The sequence below is a fragment of the Nanorana parkeri genome, unplaced genomic scaffold (genome assembly GCF_000935625.1).
Source record: "Nanorana parkeri isolate BGI_ZX_2015 unplaced genomic scaffold, ASM93562v1 scaffold1743, whole genome shotgun sequence".
NCBI lineage: Eukaryota > Metazoa > Chordata > Amphibia > Anura > Dicroglossidae > Nanorana > Nanorana parkeri.
Genome location: NW_017308011.1, coordinates 41,880 through 58,623, shown reverse-complemented (window position 1 = coordinate 58,623; position 16,744 = coordinate 41,880).

Genomic DNA, 16,744 nt, shown 5'->3' with positions numbered 1-16,744 from the left:
GGATTGACAGAGAGGGGTCCCCTTTTACTGCCACCACCCCCTTTACCTTTGACTCCCCACCCACTACCTTTCAATTAGTCTCCTCCTTCCCGGACACTCTCCGAAGCTCCTCCTGTAAAGCTCCCTCCACCAATCCTGTGAGTATCCCTCCTCTAATTCACTTTTCCCTTTAACCCTTTTCTCTCCTGGTTCCCTTTCCCACCCTTGTCATGAAGGCCTTCCGCTTATTGCACTTTGTTTCATAGCTTACGGCCTGTCTTAGTTACTGCACGGTGCAGATGTCCGAACTTCACACTTAGTATGCATAGTCCCTACATTATTATACATCAGTATGACTATTAGTAATATTTATTAGTGATGGGCCAAACACCCCCCCGGTTCGGTTCGAATTTGGACTTTAGAAGATGGAAAAAGCTTGAATTTGAACTTGAACTCAGTGCACGTCTATGGGTCTAGAACTTTGAAAATCAATTGTCCCCATTTTGAAGGATTATATGCAAGTTATTGGCCATAAAAAGGTGTATGGGGATTCAGGTACTGCCCTGGGGGACAGGAATCAATGACAAAAACACTTTTATAAAATAAAATTTTTAAAGAAGCAGTGATTTTAATATCACTTAATAGGAAACAATAAATATGAAAAATTCCTTTAAACATCATGCAAGGGGGGGGGGGGTCCCTTTAAACTGCCTGTACAGTGGCACATCTGTACAATGTATAGAACCTGCTGCAGCAAAAATTACATTTATAAAGAAACAAAAAGTGTGTGGTTCCCCCTCACAAACAATACCAGACCCTTAAGGTCTAGCATGAATTTTAGGAGAGACTCCATGTAAAAAAAACAAAAACGTGTGGTGTCCCCCCTCAAAGTCATACCATGCCCTTTAGGTCTGATAGGAATGTTAAGGAGGAACCCCGCCCCCAAAATGGGTGGAAAAAAATTTCAACTCCCGACAAAAATGCCATACTAGATCAGAGTACAGGACTGGAAGGGTAGGAAAGGGGGCGACAAGCAGGTCCCCCCCCCCTTCCCATACCAGGCCACATGCCCTCCACATTGGGAGGGTATTTTTCCAGGGTCGCCCCTGGAAAAACACCTTATCCCTTTGCCGATGGGGACAAGGGCCTTTTCCCCACAAGCCCTGGGGCACTGGTTGTGGGGGGTGCAGACAGGGGCATTTATTCACATCAGGGTACTCCTTTAATAAAGCGGCATTTAGATGCAGCCCCCTCCCTTGTGAATGAGTAAGTGCTACTTGTACCCCTACCCATTCAATAAAGGGTTAAATGCAATGTTTAAAAAGAGTTGCAGACTTTAAAGAAATTCCTTTAATTAAAAAAAGACATGTTTTTACAACTCTTTTATTTTTAAAAAACAAAACAAAAATTGATCCACTGAATTACCTGCCAACCCGTTCACTCGCGACAAGCTCCCACCGCAGAATGGCATTTTCACAGATGGTGTCAAAAAATAAACAATTGGGTGGAGCTAGCGGTGACAGCCAGCTCTGCCCAACTGTTTACAGTTGTACAGCATCTGACAGGTGAGCCATGATTGGGCAAAGTTATTATGACTTTGCCCAATCATGGCTCTTACAGAGTACTGTGCTGTAATGGGGAAAGTCTTGCACCTGATCTGTGGTCAGGTGCAAGGCTTTAGCCAATCAGGGCTCACAAGGCACTATGCAGTGCACAGTGCCTTGTTTGGTGCTCGGCAGGCCCACTTCAATACTTGGATAATACCTGTTCAGCCCTTGTATTAATTGTGATTTCCTTAAAGGAGAACTATGAGGTGAGTGCTTTTCACTCACCTCATAGTTCTAGCCGACCTGTGACAATGAGACTGTCACAGGTCGGCTCAGTAGATCGGGAGGTGAGGGAACACATACCGGCGTTCGCTCGCCTCTCGATCCTGTCACGGCTCTCTGCCATGACAGGGGAGGGGCTGGATTCCCCTCTCCCCACTCCGATCTGCCAGCGCTGACCTAAGACGTGATCCACTCCGGATGCGGCGTCTCAGTATACCGCTCGCTGTAGCTCGCTGTATACTGAGCTTAGGGTAACGGGAGGACGCTAGTTTGTGTCGTCCCGTTACCCTAAGGAGAATTATGGGGAAAAACACTGACCCCGTAGTTTTCCTTTAAATCACAATGAATTACAGAAAAAATAAAAATTCCTGCTTATCTTTTTACTTTTTAGGTAAGTTACTAACAAATGTCCCCAATATTCACATGTAAGTCAGAATTGATTTCTGGATCTTCATTCATCCCTTCCTGTACATGAATAATATTCAGAATTTTAATGAAATCATTAACCCCTTAAAGCATAAGATCATATTTAGTAGACCTGTGTTACATGGCCTACAAGGCACATCATGTCTCTGCTCCACAGAGATCTTCCTCAATGATACAAAACACAAAAAATCCCCAGCTCACCTGCCAGCTAGCCTGCAACAAAACAAATTACCCTGTCAACAGTATGCGTTAAAATCAGAGGTTTTAGTTGCACAAACTTTTGGCCAAAAATATGTAGAAGCCACACCGCCGCGCCAAGGCACCTCTGCAAACTGTGGTCCTAACTCTATGTATATGAGTCTCCAAGTGTGAGCATATTAATGCAGTTGATAAATTGCATGCAGGTGAACCAGGAGGTAGCCAACTCTTCCTAATATGGTGCAGGGACGCACTGGAGGCCCAGCAACCAAAAATGCACGCTGGGACCCCAGTGCGTCCCCACATCCAAAAATAGTCAAACTAGAAAAAACATGGTCCCTGCATGAATCTATAACCGGCCTTTATAGCAGGACGCACATTGGGAAGGCTTACAACAATACAAAACACAAAAAATCCCCAGCTCACCTGCCAGCCAGCCACCAAACAAATTGCCACTGGGGTCCCAGCGTGAGTTTTTGGTTGCTGGGCCTTCAGTGCGTCCCTGCACCTTATGAGGAGGAGTGGGCTACCTCCTGGTACACCTGCATGCAATTTATCGACTGCATTAATATGCTCACACTTGGAGACTCGGATACATAGGGGTTGATTTACTAACCTTTTAAACACACCACGAACGTGTATACACCTCTGTAGTGTGTTCCCTCCCAGCATGATCTATGGGAGGAATCGAAACACCTTTGTAGTGTGTACACACCCAGCAGGTGTGTTGTGCAAAGCCCTGCAATGAATTGCAAGGTAATGTGGTGTAAATTAGCTCTATGTTGTGTTGCTTGCGTTGATGAATGCAGGAATGTAAATGCATGAGCTAACCATTTTTGTCTAAACTGTGAAGCAGCATTATATATGCATCATGTGCATGATTTTTCCATATATGGCATTAGTGGAAATATGCTTTTAGAGGCTTTTTGGTTGATAAATACGTTTTGCTGTGTGAAAATCACACACACCTGGTGTGTGTGTGTGTTTAGGTTAGTAAATCACCCCCATAGAGTTAGGACCACAGTTTGCAGAGGTGCCTTGGCGCAGCGGTATGGCTTCTACGACAAAACTCTACGACAAAAAAATTCTGCAACAAAATAAATTGCCACAGGGCAATTTATTTTGTTGCAGGTTAGCTGCCAGGTGAGCTGGGGATTTTTTGTGTTTTGTATTGTTGTAAGCCTTCCCAATGTGCGCCCTGCCATAAAGGCTAGTTATAGATTCATGCAGGTACCATGTTTTTTCCATCTTCCTCAATGACTCTGCATCTTCCACTAAGGCATGCCCCAGTCTCTATTTATTCCAGTGCAAGGTAGGTGCTTTGCTCATTTCAGAGGAGCAGGGGCAGATGAGTATTGTGTCTGGGGTACGGAGGAGGCCATTGGAGACCAGTAAGTGTAAGTCAATAAGTGTAAGTCAATATTAAAATGTACGCTCATTTGCCATCCATATTTTTGCATTTACAGTTTGGAAGAAGAAACACCTATACATGTTTTGGCTTTTCTTTCTGCTATTCGCGATGTTAACCAAAATCCAGAAATTTTGCCCAATATGACACTTGGATTTCATATTCTAGATTCATGTTTACATCCTAGTTTTGCTGTAAGGAATGTTCTTAACATTTTATCTGGACCCCAGAAGACAGTCCCTAATTACTCATGTTCTGGAGAAGGTCAGCTGGTGGGTTTTATTGGAGATCAGTCTTCAGTGACAACAATTCCAATGGCACAGATATTCGGAATCTATGGATACACACAGGTAGGTTCTATGAACTATATCTTTCTCTGGATCTGGATTGGTTGCTGTCCTTGCACAGACTGCTCAGCATTAGGCAGGACTGCTAAGTTATTATTGCTGAAAAGGTAAGAAAGACTGTAAATCCATGTGTGTGTTTTTGAAACAGCCACCTCTCTGCCTCGGGAGTTTGTCAAGTAGTGAGTCAGTCTTGAGTCAGTCTCAGTCAAAACCTCTTCTCTCCTAAACGTTGGCAGGATTTGGGCACACCTGAGATGTTTTTAATTCCCAGGAATTTGGAATTCCCAGGAAAGTTGTGGTTTGGCTCACTTACAGAAAATGGACTATTAAGGCATATATGGAAGACTCAGATCCATATAGGGGATACATTAAAAGTAAGAGGTGCTGTGTACTACATTTTGTAAAACTAGAGCCTCTTAAAACCAAATGTAAATATTGATGGGTGTGGATTGAGCTACATAGTGATATTAGCATGTCCTTTAGTGTTGTGTCTAGGAGGGCTTGTTTTTGGTAGGAAAGCCATTAATAGAATCAATTAACTATCTGGTGTCATCTAGTAAAAAGTTAGGCGGTCTCACCTCTGTTAGGTCACGATGATTCTCTGCCATACAAGGGAAATATTGGATACTGTCAAGTATGGTGGAAAAGGTGAGTCTTGGCCTCCAAATGATCTACTTTGGTGGATATCCTGATCTCCCTGCTGAGAACCGGAGGAGACTCGAGGGTTATACTTTCCTCCATTTTGGGTATGCTTTGGAGCAAATTATGAAAAAAAACATCTTTTAATTTCTGTGTTTATGGGCTCCCCTTTCTCTTGTGGGTCATTTGGGTACCCTTCTCTGTGATTTGGAGGTACATGTAGGATAGGTCTGAGTCATCTAGAGCTGAGGTGAGTTCTGAGCTGTGCAAGTAAGTGAAGCTCTGAGACAATGTGTCAATGTAACATTTGCACCAGCCGCACACCCCTAAGTGACTATTTGATCTGGTCCCATCTGCTAGACACAAAATTGCTTCCAATTTCAATATAATTTTACAAGTATGCAATTCCAAATCTGTCCCTGACTTCATAGAAACATAAGAGCCTGTGTTAAGCATCAGAATTTAAATATAAAATTTCCGAACAATAGGTCTTCTCCCAACCAATTTGGAATTAAATCCCCCCCCAAACAGACTGAAAGACAAGATAAGGAGAGATATTACAGATATAGAACAATCACACTCACACTCTAACTAAAAAATAATAACTATTTACATTTTTCAATGGAGATTTCACATAAATCTTTCCATATGTAATCAGTGATCTCTCCCTATCCCTATAGCAGCTGAACCATACTGACACTATGGCCTCTCTCATGCCACCCTTGTGAAGGCTTGTCCAGTCCTTCCCCTCCCATTATTGGATGATGTGAGTCTGCTGGTCAAGGTTAAAGGGCGAACAGGGCATTATGGGAGGAATGTTTGAGGGGAGTCTGAAAACTGAAAATTCTATGAAAATTTCAGGCAAAACCAAAGATGTCAGGCAAATCCGAATTCCATACCTACAGGGACGTTGTTGAAACCAATATACTGTATGTAAATGATAGAAATATAGTTTTATTCCTTTGTAAATATGAATATAAAATAATTATGTGTCTAGACTTTAGTTGGCTTTTTCAATTCCCTTTACCTTAAAGAAATAGTATCTGGTATTGGCTTTATTAAAAATAATGTCTCTTTTTACTGTTTTCAATATCAGTTACAGAGCTATGGACTATTCTCTAACCAATCCCCTACCCACAGTGTCTCATACATACTGACACAATTCCTTCTCTCACACCACCCTTTTAGAGTGAAGGGTTGGGTTGTCCAGTCCTCCCCCATTCCATTATTGGCAGATGTGAGTCTGCTGCTCAAGGTTAGAGGGGTGCACAGGGCATTCTGGGTGGGAGTCAAAATGTCTCCAATGCAAATTTACATTGATTCACCTGGCTTATGGAGAATTTCAGATCTGTATTTTCATTGAAAATGTATCCTCAGATAAATCTGAATTGTATTCCTACACGGTAGTTGTTGAAACCAACATGTTTATGTGATGGAAATTAATTTAGTTTTTTTTCTCGGGAAATATGAATATAAAATAATTATGAGTCTAGACTTTAGTTGGCTTTTTTTAATTCCCTTTACCTTTAGGAACAATTAGTATTGGCTACAAACATGGAAAATAATGTCTGTGTTTACTGTTTTGAAGATCAGTTACGGAGCTACGGACTATTCTCTAACCAATAGGCTTCTCTATCCTCATGTATTCCGGATGGTTCAGAATGATCATGTTCATTATATGGCTGTAATTAGGTTGTTAAAACATTTTGGCTGGACGTGGGTTGGAATATTTGCATCAGAAGATGATGCCGGAGACAAAGATAAAGAGATATTAATGAAGTACATGAAAAATAATGGTATTTGTGTTGAATATACATTATCATTTGGGTCTTACATTTTTAATGATTACATTTCTACAAAGCACATTATAGAAAATGCCATTTATGTTATTAAATCCTCCAGTGCTGAAGTAATTGTTTTTTGTGGCTCTTATATCAGTCACAAGATATTTTATTTTTTTTCTAATTCTAGTAATTTTCTCTATGATAAAACATGTATTATTTCTCCCCTGAAGTCTCTCAGCCCTCCTATATATAATCCAATAGTTGAATTTAATGGTAGCTTGTCTGTGGAACTTTCCCATTTATTCTTTCCAAATAAAGAAACATTTTTTGATGGAATTGATGAGACGTATAGCTTAAATAATTCATCACTTTCCTTGAATATTTTGTTGATTGCAAAGTGTATGTCTGCCAACAAAGAAAATAGAAATACTATCATATTATGTCCATTTTGCTATACTGGTTCTGAGGAAGAATTCATGTATCCAAATTTATTTAATTATGTACATCAAGGAACCTCTACACGAATTTATTATGCGGTAGAAGCTATGGCCAAAGCACTGCATGATATGAATCTGTTCTATGAAGGGAAATTGTCTGATAAGGAACCTCATTATTACAGACATAAGGTAGAGTACACAATCTTCTGAGGGAGTTTAGGCAATGTATAAAATAATATATTACTATTTCTGACTTTCTGATGATTATTTGGAATGGAAATATTCATCCCACTACCAAAAAAAGTTTGGTTTGTAGTGGAAAAGTTTGGCGGGGTGTGGGGGGTTTGAAGAATGGGAAGTTTTGGCATGGAGGAAAGAGTTGACAGAAGGGCTACCAACTTAATAAAGGGGATTGAAGGCCTGAGCTATAAAGATCACCTCAATAAATTAACTTGTTCTCCTTAGAGGTGCTTAACGGGGGACCTAAGTGCAATTTTCAATGCGGACAACAATATTCAGAAAGAGGTTGAAAGAGAGGAAGTTTAATCTCAGACTTTGCAAGCGTTGAAGATGTGGAATTCTCTTCCACAGTCAGTAGTATTCGCTGATAGCATTGATAAATCCAAGAAACCTTTAGATGAGTTTCTTGAATCCTTAAATATACAGGGCTATGGCCAAGCATACGCACATATACATAGGTTGAACTAGATGGACCTGCATCTTTATTCAACCTTACCTACTATGTTACTATGTAACTACAAATATTAAGTCACCAGCAACTATTCATGCACTAAACACCTTGGTCAGGAGTGTTTTATGTAAATCCCATTTTCCAGAGTAGCAGTATAACACATGTGTGGGGTTCATCAATCAGGACTATGTAACATACAATGTAACACAAAGTGAGGTGATCAGGAAGTGTGCAGAGTGCAGAGGTATGTACCATCATACAGAGTGCAGAGGTATGTACCATCAGGGCCGGTGCTAGACTATTTTGCGCCCTAGGCAAGACCAGCTACTTGCACCCCCCTCCCGTGGCGCAACCCCCAATCCTCCCATACGCAGCCCCATTTTCCTGCGGGTTAGCTTCTGCAGGCGACAGGTGGATGGAATTTTATTTGAAATAGCCAATAGCAGACTGGATATTGAAAACCCACCCACTGAGCAGAGGAGTATCTCTCCTCTCAGTTATGCTCCTCTGCTCAGTGGGGCGGGTGCAATAGCCAGCCTGCTATTGACTTTTGCAATTTTGAAATAGAAGGGGGTGCCATGGGGGGTGAATGGTCAAGGCTGCACCCTAGGCAGCAGTGCGCCCTAGGCGGTTGCCTAGTCTGCCTAGTGGCAGCACCGGCACTGTGTACCATACAACATAGCACATAGAATGCAGTGATCAGGATTACACAACAAACAGTACCATATTCAGGGGTTTAGAAAATGTGAGATACAAATAAAATATCGAGTACAGGAGATCTAATGGTGCAGCACAGCATTTAGAGCACATGGGGCCCAGACTGTGCAATGTACAACATAGCATATATAATGCAGGATTTATTAGTATTGTACAACATAGTGTATAAGGTTTAGGGGTTAAGTATGTAATGTACAGTTCAGAGTGCAGTGGTCAGTAGTATGGAACACACAGCTTTACATATAGAGTGTGGTGGTCAGGACAACATACCATACATTACACTGGGGGCGGGAGTCTGAAACCTGGAGTTGGGTTACAAAAAGCATCATTTAGCAAGGCCATCTACTAGAAGAACTGAACACAACTTAACATAAGAAAAGATGTTTCTCCTAAGTCTGTGTAAACAAAATGCTGAGGGTTTGCTTTTATTTTTTTGCTCTTCCTTTTTTCTTATTCCCCACACATGGAGCGCATTGTCTTCAGTCATTTGGCATAGACATGCTTTGTGGGAAAGAACAATAACGCACAGCCAAAGCACAGCACTTTAACGATGGAGGCAAAGCCAAAACATTAGTGATGAGGAACAACATTCACCAAATTTAGCCTCAATGAGCAATTAGCTGTTTCACAGATCAATTAAATGTCAATGAGCCCAGCTTCTGATTTCCCCATGTGCAAACTTTGATTGAAAGATTATTCACCTTTATGGGGGGTAATTGATTTTATCTTTTTTTGGCTGTTTTTTCTCATTTAATTTGTTGTTGTATTTTAATTGTATTTGTGTACTATTCCTTATTTACCTTTTTGTTAAATTCATATTGTTTACTTGACCTTATTTACCTATTTGTCAGGGGAGGGGGCTGCAAATTTATAGTTTAAAAAAAAAAAAGTATTAATACAGAATGGAAGGTAAGGACACCTGATTACTTCTATGTAAGTATGATAATTGATTTGGAGCAGGATCAGGTGGGGCTCCAGTAAAGGGCAGGAGTCAGGGGGAGGGGGAGGGGGGGGACAAGTGTTGGATTCTCAAATAATGATTCCCCTGTGACAGATTGCTTTTCCTTAACACAAGTGTTTTTATATTCATGTTGAAGTTGTATCACCATTTAAAAAAAGTTGAATACACATTTGGTTTAAATGAGTCCGTTCCATTTTTTAATGAATACGGAGAGTTTGTTAATCACCACAAAACAGTAAATTGGATCTTTACGGAGAATAACATTGTGATTAATATTGATGTGGGGAATCTTACATCCTGGGCACCAGAAGATCAGCAACTTCAAATTGCTACTAAAGCCATAACATGGAAGAATGGTGCTGAGGTAGGTCCATGATATAACCTTGGGTTGATAGTAAACAATAAGACACCGGGCCTGATTTTATAAAAGAAAAAGAAGTTGAGATAAGTTACCATTGCTCATGTATACAATCAATCAATTTTTACATGTATGCTTTTTTAACTTGAATTATTGCTTTGAATCATATAATTTGTACCTCTTGCAAATAATTAGAATTTTAAAAAATACAATAACAATTACATTTTAAATACATTTTAAAAAATTCTGAAAAGCCAGGGACTCTTAATACAGACTTATCATAAATACTCTTGAGGAATAAACATCTATAAAAATTAGGGTTAAGCTGGTAATACATGTAAAGATTTTTTTCAGCAGGTTAACAAGCTAAATCTCTCCATTCCCCCAGCTGCACTCAATAGTATGGATGGACAAATCTCCCTTGCTGGCTATTGTATTCTGACAATAGGCACACACAATAATCAGAATATCTGTACAGTGATTGCAGCTCATTAGTGTGTTTTTTCCATCCAGCTCCTTTAATTTTTCAGTTTAAATTTGTGGTGGTGGTGTCAGCAGAGCCACCCTCAGCTAAAATTTGGGATGATTCAGAGGTATCAGTCAAAATTATTTGTGTATGGCCAGCTTAAGTTGCTTATATTAACATACAGATGAGGTGCCAGGAGTTAAGTTTTATTCAATTGTCACACTTAATGTTATGATAATGCTAAATTAATAACAAACATCTACAAAAATGTATCAGAAAATAACAATTAGTTGAAAAATACCCCAATATTATGAGGTACAGAAAACTGATGAGACAAGTTATTCCTGCTGAGGAGACCATAGAAAAATATGTATCACATATATCACATATGCATTCTATGCAATAATATGTTGGTTGTCATGCTGTAAAATGGGGTCATCAGGAATTACTGGTACATTTAGAAAATCTGGTCTTGATCAAATGTCTGCTGCAATATCATAAAACACTTCAAGACCTTCAGACCCTTTGATTGGATATGTCAGTAAACATCCTCTAGAGGGCCAAAGATCTAACTTTTCAATTGAAACCATGCTGGACTGCTAAGAGCTGATGACTCCAATAAATAAGAATGGACAGCGGAATGTCATAACCAACGACCAAGTGAACTTCGTTAAGTAATCTTTTTTTATATTTATTTTCCTGTTACTATTGGGGACTTCCACAAAGAAAAACAATGTTGGGTTCCCCTAACATTCTTTCCAGGCCAATTGAATCTGGTAAGACTTATCCGAGGAGTAGCCTGGCAAGCCAGGAAAGTGGGCAGGACAAGTATGCTGCTTCTCCCTCCTAAACCATGCCCGGCCTTATGCACACAACTTGAGGTTTGCCATACCTGGGAGGACCCCCTGATAAAGCACCTTGTCCCCATGTTCATGAGTGCAAGGACCTCTTCCCCTCAACCCTCATCCAGTGGTTGTGGGGGTCTGCCGGTGAAGGACTAATCCTAATCTGATAGCACCCTTTATAAAAAAGGGCCCCCAGATACGATCCTTCAACCCTTCCTTCAAACCCTTAAGGCTCCGTACCCCCTCAGGATCCCATACTTGTAACCTTAACCTTTTCATCAACTCCTCTCCTCCTTATACTATTCCCCTGAACATCTGCCCATAGAGGAGGCGGACCGATTCTTTGAGGGACTCAACCTCCCCCCTCATACGTCATCACAAGAGGCAGCCTTAGAGGAACCGATCACGTAGAAGGAGGTTTTGCCTGCCATCAACTCGCTTTCCAAGGGTAAGAGACCTGGCCTGGATGGCTTCACTGTGGCCTACTACACCTCGATCAAGGACCAGCTGGCACTCCTCCTTGCTACCTCTTACTACCTCTTTCAACTGCCTCTGAACCAGTACTCCCTTGGGTCGAGAGTCCCTATGTGCATCTATTTGCATGATACCCAAGCCCAACACTGACCACTCCCAATGTTCCAACCTTAGGCCTATTTCATTGCTAAACATAGATGTGAAGTTGCTAGCAAAAGTCTTGGCAAACAGATTGAATCTAGTGACTGGCCAACTGGTGTCTAAAGACCAAGTTGGCTTGATGCAAAAAAGAAAGGCCAGCGACAACGTTCATCTTATCACCATACTCACACACATTGCTCAAGCTAAGCATATTCCTGCTATGCTACTATCACTAGACATTAAACAAGCTTTTGACATGTCCTCCAACATTGGGTGTTTGGCCAACACTTTCTTGCCTGGATAACTTATCTTTAAAGCAAACCCTCAGCTCATGTTAAGCACGCAGTCTAGCGCTCACGGACATCCAACATCCTAGGCAGGGCTGTCCCCGGTCTCCGCTCCTTTTTGCTTAGGTTTTCGAACCCCTGACCTGCAAATTTTGCTCATCTCCTGATGTCTCTGGCATATCTCATGCTGGTACCACTCACAAGTCTGTTTGCCGATGATGCCTTACTCACCCTCACTAACCCTACAATCTCCCTACCTAACCTCACGCAAATCCTCAAACACTTCGCCTCCATATCGGGACTTTATGTCAATGAATCCAAATCCACTGCCCTCAATATATATCCTTACCAGCCTCTTTGGTAGCATCCCTGCAGGAATACTTCCCCTACCGATCATCCCCGACCACACTTCCGTACCTAGGCATAAATCTTACCTCCTCCTATCACACATTATATAAAGCCAACTACCCAGTGATGATTTTGAAATTGACGGGCCTCCTCAAAACGTGGTCCACCTACCAACTTTTCTGGCTTGGTAGAATAGCGGCTATAAAAATGTCCTTCCTACCTAAAATCTTATACCTATTTAGGGTGTTGCCAGTGGTGGTCCCATCTTCGATTCTACACTCTCTTTGATCAAGTTTTTCTTCTTCGTTTTATCTGTAAGGATAGACATCCTAGAGTCCCCGGCAGCACCCTTTACCTACCGAAAACCGGAAACGGGTTAGGAGTCCCGAATTTCTTAAAGTATTTCCAAGCAGCTCAGATAGGACAACTAACAAAATACCATGCAACAACTGAAATCCCGAGATGGGTAACAATGGAGGAATCAGTACAGCCCTCTGCCTCTGCAGCCAATCTTTTTTGGCTCCCTCCCAAACAAAGACCTTCTCCACTTAATCCCATTACCTCCTTCTCCCTCCTTCTCTGGGATTCCCTTAAAAAACCTACTACATTGATTTCCCCACAATTACCACTACTCTCCTTCTTACACAACCCTAGCTTCCTCCCAGCTTCCTCTAACCCCTTCTGCTTCGCAGCCTGGTCAGACAATGGTCTGGTACACCTCTGGAGACTCCAAACACCATCAGCTGTGAAACCTTTACTGTACCTACAAGAACACTACAATCTCCCTTCCAGAGAACTTTTCCGCTATCTCCAAATCAAAAACGTCATCCTTACCCATACACTGGGCTCGCCCTCAACTGAAAATCTGATCCCGCTCAAAAAAATCTGTCCATGCCAGTGGTACCATTATCAGGATATATACACCTCACTGTTATTACCACCTAGTCCGCCCACTCCCTCTTATGTTTGCCAATGGGATCAGGACATAGGGTCCCCTCTGGAAGACATCATGTGGCAGCAATCCTTTTTGAACACAAAATCTAGTTTGTGCTGCACCAGTATTATTGGGGATCAGTTATAAAGTGTTCCTCTCCGCTTTGCTTTAGAGGATGATCAGATCAGGGTATCTTCTTCCACATATGGTGGCAGTGCCCGATAAATCTCTAGATTTTGGGATCATGTATTTCAAATACTTTCTTCCCAGTTCCATAGGTCGGTCGATAAAGACCCCAAATTCACCCTTCTCAATTGTAAACCTGTAGGCCTCCCCAAGGCCGCATTTACATTATCCCTCCACATCTTGACGGCAGCCAAGTGGGAGATTGCTAAATCATGGCTGTCCAGTACGCTCAGTGTCGCCAACCTCAAATGACACGTTAACTGGGTAATGTTAATGAGAAGCAGACGGCGCAGCTTGACCAAACCATGCATAAATCTGAGAACATATGGGCACCCTGGACAGAGAAATACATGCCCTCAGACATTCATTGACACCTTCTCACTTTGTGACGGGGATTATTTGACACCATCACTATTGATATCATGTCCTCCCCTACCCGCGGCCTGACCCTCTCCTCATTCCTTCTTTCGTATTCCTCCCTTTTCTTTTTTCTACCACTTTTATTACACCTTCACCACCCATCCCTTCCGACGTACTTCTGCATATCTAATCTCAGGACACCTTGCTGTTCACTCTCAGTGTCTGGTTTCCTTCAAGCCCATACTCCTGAAGTACCAGTTACCACGCCGACACTGGGTTATTTTTTCCCTCTTTTCCTGATGCATCCTCAAGTCTCACATGAGTGATTCAATGGCTTGTCTCACCCACTGTGCCTTTGGTAGCCGACATATGTGAGAATTTGCTATGCCTCACCACAAGCCTATTTTTGCAGTTATTGTCCTGTACGATTGTCATGACTGATACTATGCAAATACGGCGTACATTGGTCTTGTATGAGATTTATATGTGCAGTTTTGTGACTTTGTTATCTTTGTTAACCTTTATAAAAATATATATGGAAAAAAAACATTTAAAGGGCCAATATCGGCCTTAAGAATCAGGGCATTTTCAAGAATACAAGTACTCCAAAAATTGCCCTGGCCTGGCCCCAATACCAATACTAATATTGTTTTTTGAGACATCCCTAGTTTAATATCTGTATTTTGGTCATGGGCCACTTTAAAAGGGCATTGAAAGCACCTCACATCCCAGCACTATGTTTCCACACCACACCAGATAAGCGCAGGTCACCACAAGCACTGCAATGCTGGTGTTATGGGTGGTGCGCTGTGCTGTGATAAAATGCAAACAAGCTTCATTTTATCACAGCACACTAGATGTCACTGCAGGTCACCACACAGCAGCAAGTTTTCAGGATTTTTAAACAATAGCAAAAAAAAAGATTTGAGTCAAAAGAACAATGTTTGCATTTTTAACACTGGGTGTCATTCTCGTGCTACATTCTCTCTTTTTTAAATTGTCAAAATTTTCTACAATTTCGACATTTTTGCTATTGAAATTGCCTTAAACATCTCAAACAAAAAAAAGTTTAAAAACTTTAAAAGAAAAAGGCCCCCAAAACTTTTATACATGTCTTAACATATTTTGAGAAGTTATTTTTTAAACACTTCATGCAAGATGGGTATAAACATCCCTATATAAAAATATGAATGGTGTGAACTGGGGATTCGTAGCAGGGTGTGTTTGGCTCCCTGTGATGAGCCTACAGCTTTAAAAAACAGACAACAGTCTCCAGACAGTTGTTGGTAGTTTGTATAATCTCATGGGAGATGATGGACTTTTAAAAATAATAATAATAATATCTGATTTTCAGGTCCCGGTATCTCGGTGCTCAGATCCCTGTTTACCTGGAACCAGAAAGAAGTTTGGATCTTCAGTTCATGAATGCTGCTATGAGTGTGTCCCCTGTGCAGAAGGAGAAATATCCAACATTTCTGGTAGATTTTGTGTTTGTTAGTAAGTTATTGTTGGTATTGTTGGTATGGACATTAGTTACAGCTGTTGTTAAAATCTATGTCAGGAAAAAAATATTCAGTCCACCTCTGCAGTGTGAGCATGTTCCCCCATGTTTTATCCCTTTAAACTCCCTGCAGGTACAAAAAGATATCTACTGTTTCTGGCAGTAATTTACTCAGTTCCTAATTTCCTGTTGCTGGCTGACAACATTCTGGAGTTTGTGGACTGAAACCATGAAATGAAGAAATGGTTTCAGCCCCACCCAGTTGTCTTTTCCTACTACTACTTCTAATACTACTACTACTGCTACTTCTACCGAACTGTCAGGGTACCATGCACAGGCGTCCTCACACCACATGTAGGTACCCACGCAGGATGACCAAATTAATATGCCCACACAGGATAGGGTTCTATGCACACAGTTTATTTGTTACACATCAACAAAACTACAAACCCCCTCAACCCCCACAGGTTTAGCAGTGAAGTAACAAACCCACCGTTGGGACAAACACACCTACAGCCAGGGGGAACAGCAATAAGGAGGGGGCAACAAGCCTGCAGATATACGGCAGGCCTCAGGATACAAGAAGAGTGGTCAGGTACAAGCCGGGTCGATGACAGGAGGGCAGCGCGGTACAGGAACAAGATTCAAGGAGAGTAGTCGGGTAACAAGCCGGGTCGATGACAGGAGGGCAGCGCGGTACAGGAACAAGATTCAAGGAGAGTGGTCGGGTAACAAGCCGGGTCGATGGCAGGGTTGCAGATATGAAGCAGGGTTCAGGATGCAGGGTTCAGGTAGCAGGGTTCAGGATGCAGGGTTCAGGTAGCAGGGTTCAGGTAGCAGGGCACAAGCCAGGGGAGTCAGTCAGGTGCAGGCGACGCAATACTGAGCCAGCTTCCTGACTGCAGGTAGGGCTTAAATACCCTCCCAGGAAGCACCAGGTGATGGGATGATCAGTCACAGCTGGGGCACACCCGCAGGTGAGTACCGGAGCTGCAGGTTCCTGACAGTTCCTGGCTGCTGGAGACACCCGCAGGCGAGCACAGGAACTACAGGACCTGGCTCCAGCGCCACCTGGGGGTGCTCTGGATCCTGACACAAACTACTGAATACCTCCCCTTTCTCCATCTCTTCAACACAGAGATTATTTGTTCTGTAATGTTAGTTAAGAACTGGGAGAGATGATTAAGATAGCATAGACAGAGGGAACTATGATAGCGCTAAATGTTTGACAGAATCAAAAGGTATTTTTCGACTTACAGTATTGAACACATATATCTATTAAACTTACCCCAGTACAAGGACTATCTAGCTTCATCTATAGCAGCCCCTGAACACTCAAGGCAAGCAGACCTACCAGTACTTGGTTGCCCCCATGACTTAATACACAATGCTATAATGACCGTCCAGGGTCCAGAGCACAAATATATA